Source organism: Chiloscyllium plagiosum, unplaced genomic scaffold (genome assembly GCF_037043375.1).
Source record: "Chiloscyllium plagiosum isolate Xiang-an unplaced genomic scaffold, Cpla_swu_hap1 HiC_scaffold_32, whole genome shotgun sequence".
NCBI lineage: Eukaryota > Metazoa > Chordata > Chondrichthyes > Orectolobiformes > Hemiscylliidae > Chiloscyllium > Chiloscyllium plagiosum.
Genome location: NW_028270170.1, coordinates 41,337,009 through 41,342,008, shown reverse-complemented (window position 1 = coordinate 41,342,008; position 5,000 = coordinate 41,337,009). Strand labels below are relative to the sequence as shown.

Below are 5,000 nucleotides of genomic sequence, written 5' to 3'. Positions count from 1 at the left end.
CCCACACACACACACTATCTTTCTCACTCTCTCCCACACACACACACACTATCTTTCTCACTCTCTCCCACACACACACACACTTCTTTCTCACTCTCTCCCACACACACTCACACTATCTTTCTCACTCTCTCCCACACACACTATCTTTCTCTCTCTCTCCCACACACACTATCTTTCTCTCTCTCTCCCACACACACACACTTTATCTCTCTCTTCCACACACACACACTTTATCTCTCTCTTCCACACACACACACTTTCTCTCCCACACACACACACTCTCTTTCTCTCTCCCACACACACACACTATCTTTCTCACTCTCTCCCACACACACACACACACTATCTTTCTCACTCTCTCCCACACACACACACACACTTCTTTCTCACTCTCTCCCACACACACTCACACTATCTTTCTCACTCTCTCCCACACACACTATCTTTCTCTCTCTCTCCCACACACACTATCTTTCTCTCTCTCTCCCACACACACACACTTTATCTCTCTCTTCCACACACACACACTTTATCTCTCTCTTCCACACACACACACTTTCTCTCCCACACACACACACTTTCTCTCCCACACACACACACTTTCTCTCCCACACACACACACTTTCTCTCCCACACACACACACACACACTCTCTCTCTCCCACACACACACACTCTCCCACACACACACACTCTCTCTCCCACACACACACACACTCTCTCCCACACACACACACTCTCTCTCCCACACACACACACTCTCTCTCCCACACACACACACACTCTCTCTCCCACACATACACACACACTCTCTCTCTCCCACACACACTCTCTCTCCCACACATACACACACACTCTCTCTCTCCCACACACACACTCTCTCTCTCCCACACACTCACTCACACACTCTCTCTCTCCCACACACTCACTGTCTTTCTCTCTCCCACACACTCACTGTCTTTCTCTCTCTCCCCCCCACACACACACACTCTTTCTCTCTCTCCCACAGACACACACTTTCTGTTCTCTCTCCCACACACACACACACACACTCTCTTTCTCTCTCACACACACACACACACTCTTTCTCTCTCTGCCACACACACTCTCTCTCTCCCACACACACTGTCTTTCTCTCTCTCCCACACATGCACACCGTTTTTCTCTTTCTCTCTCTCCCACACACACAATTGTCTTTCCCTGTCTCTCCCACACACACACACACTCTTTCTCCCTCTCTCTCACACACACACACTCTCTTTCTCTCTCTGCCACACACACACACACTATCTTTCTCTCACTCCTACACACACACACACTCTCTTTCTCTCTCTCCCACACACACACACTATTTTTTTCTCTCTCTCTCACACACACACACGCACACTCTTTCTCATTCTCTCCCCCACACACACACACTATCTTTCTCTCTCTCACACACACACGCACACTCTTTCTCTCTCTCTCCCACACACACACACTTTATCTCTCTCTCCCACACACACACACTTTATCTCTCTCTCCCACACACACACACACACACTCTCTCTTTCTCTCTCTCTCCCACACACACTCTCTTTCTCTCCCTCTCCCACACACACACACACACACACTCTCTTTCTCTCTCTCCCACAGACACACACTCTCTTTCTTTCTCTCCCACACACACAATGTCTTTCTCTCTCTCTCCCACACAGAGTCTTTCTCTGTCTCTCCCACACTCACACACACTTTCTCCCCCTCTCCCACACACACTCTCTTTCTCTCTCTCTCCCACACACACACACTCTCTTTCTCTCTCTCTCCCACACACACACACACACACTCTCTCTCTCTCGCACACACTGTCTTTCTCTATCTCCCAAACACATATACACACACACACACACACACAGTGACTTTCTCTCTCTCTCCCACACGCACACACAGACATTCTTTCTCTCTCCCACTCACACACTCACTCCCTCCCTCACACACACACACTCCCTCTCCCACGCGCGCACACACACTCCCCCTCCCACGCACACACACACTCCCCCTCCCACGCACACACACACTCCCCCTCCCACGCACACACACACTCCCCCTCCCACGCACACACACACTCCCCCTCCCACGCACACACACACTCCCCCTCCCACGCACACACACACTCCCCCTCCCACGCACACACTCACTCCCTCTCCCACACCCACACACACACTCCCTCTCCCACACCCACACACACACTCCCTCTCCCACACCCACACACACACTCCCTCTCCCACACCCACACACACACTCCCTCTCCCACACCCACACACACACTCCCTGTCTCCCACACACACACACTCCCTGTCTCCCACACACACACATTCCCTGTCTCCCACACACACACTCACTCTCTCTCCCACACACACACACTCCCTCCCTCTCCCACACACACACTCCCTCCCTCTCCCACACACACACTCCCTCCCTCTCCCACACACACACTCCCTGTCTCCCACACACACACACTCACTTTCTCTCTCTCTCTCTCTCCCACACACACACACACACACACACACTCTCTCTCCCACACACACACACACACACTCTCTCTCTCCCACACACACACACACTCTCTCTCTCCCACACACACACTCCCTGTCTCCCACACACACACACTCACTTTCTCTCTCTCTCTCTCTCCCACACACACACACACACACACACACTCTCTCTCCCACACACACACACTCACTTTCTCTCTCTCTCTCTCTCCCACACACACACACACACACTCTCTCTCTCCCACACACACACACACTCTCTCTCTCCCACACACACACTCCCTGTCTCCCACACACACACACTCACTTTCTCTCTCTCTCTCTCTCCCACACACACACACACACACACACACTCTCTCTCCCACACACACACACACACACTCTCTCTCTCCCACACACACACACACTCTCTCTCTCCCACACACACACTCCCTGTCTCCCACACACACACACTCACTTTCTCTCTCTCTCTCCCACACACACACACACACACACACTCTCTCTCCCACACACTCTCTCTCTCCCACACACTCTCCCACACACTCTCTCTCTCCCACACACTCACTCACACACTCTCTCTCTCCCACACACTCACTCACACACTCTCTCTCTCCCACACACTCACTCACACACTCTCTCTCTCCCACACACTCACTCACACACTCTCTCTCTCCCACACACTCACTCACACACTCTCTCTCTCCCACACACTCACTCACACACTCTCTCTCTCCCACACACTCACTCACACACTCTCTCTCTCCCACACACTCACTCACACACTCTCTCTCTCCCACACACTCACTCACACACTCTCTCTCTCCCACACACTCACTCACACACTCTCTCTCTCCCACACACTCACTCACACACTCTCTCTCTCCCACACACTCACTCACACACTCTCTCTCTCCCACACACTCACTCACACACTCTCTCTCTCCCACACACTCACTCACACACTCTCTCTCTCCCACACACTCACTCACACACTCTCTCTCTCCCACACACTCACTCACACACTCTCTCTCTCCCACACACTCACTCACACACTCTCTCTCTCCCACACACTCACTCACACACTCTCTCTCTCCCACACACTCACTCACACACACTCACTCACACACTCTCTCTCTCCCACGCACTCACTGTCTTTCTCTCTCTCCCCCCCACACACACACACTCTTTCTCTCTCTCCCACAGACACACACTTTCTGTTCTCTCTCCCACACACACACACTCTTTCTCTCTCTGCCACACACACACACTATCTTTCTCTCACTCCTACACACACAGTCTCTTTCTCTCACTCCTACACACACAGTCTCTTTCTCTCTCTGCCACACACACACACTATCTTTCTCTCTCTCCCACACACTCTCTCTTTCTCAGTCTCTCCCACAGACACACACTCTCTCTTTCTCTGTCTCTCCCACAGACACACACTCTCTCTTTCTCTCTCTCTCCCACACACACACACACTCTCTTTCTCTCTCTCCCACACACACACACACTCTCTTTCTCTCTCTCCCACACGCACACACAGACACTCTTTCTCTCTCTCTCCCACACACTCTCTTTCTCTCTCTCCCACACACACACACACTCTCTTTCTCTCTCTCCCACACACACACATTCACTCTCTCTCCCACACACACACATTCACTCCCTCTCCCACGCACGCACACACTCCCCCTCCCACGCACACACACACTCCCCCTCCCACGCACACACACACTCCCCCTCCCACGCACACACACACTCCCCCTCCCACGCACACACACACTCCCCCTCCCACGCACACACACACTCCCCCTCCCACGCACACACACACTCTCCCTCCCACGCACACACATACTACCCCTCCCACGCACACACATACTACCCCTCCCACACACACACACACTCCCTCTCCCACACACACACACACACTCCCTCTCCCACACCCACACACACACTCCCTCTCCCACACCCACACACACACTCCCTCTCCCACACCCACACACACACTCCCTCTCCCACACCCACACACACACTCCCTCTCCCACACCCACACACACACTCCCTGTCTCCCACACCCACACACACACTCCGTCTCCCACACACACACATTCCCTGTCTCCCACACACACACTCACTCTCTCTCCCACACACACACACTCCCTCCCTCTCCCACACACACACTCCCTGTCTCCCACACACACACACACACACTTTCTCTCTCTCTCTCCCACACACACACACACTCTTTCTCTCTCCCACACACACACACACTCTTTCTCTCTCCCACACACACACACACTCTTTCTCTCTCCCACACACACACACACTCTTTCTCTCTCCCACACACACACACACTCTCTTTCTCTGTCTCTCCCATACACACACACACTCTCTTTCTCTCTCTCCCACACACACACACTCTCTTTCTCTCTCCCACACACACACACTATCTTTCTCTCTC

The 5,000-nt window shown here is 52.9% G+C and overlaps 1 protein-coding gene across 1 annotated transcript in view; it reads right to left on the bottom strand.

Moving 5' to 3' along the window:
• The window catches only part of mrc2 (mannose receptor, C-type 2), a 337,889-nt gene that overhangs the window by 246,961 nt on the left and 85,928 nt on the right, over positions 1-5,000 (bottom strand). The window lies entirely within an intron of this gene.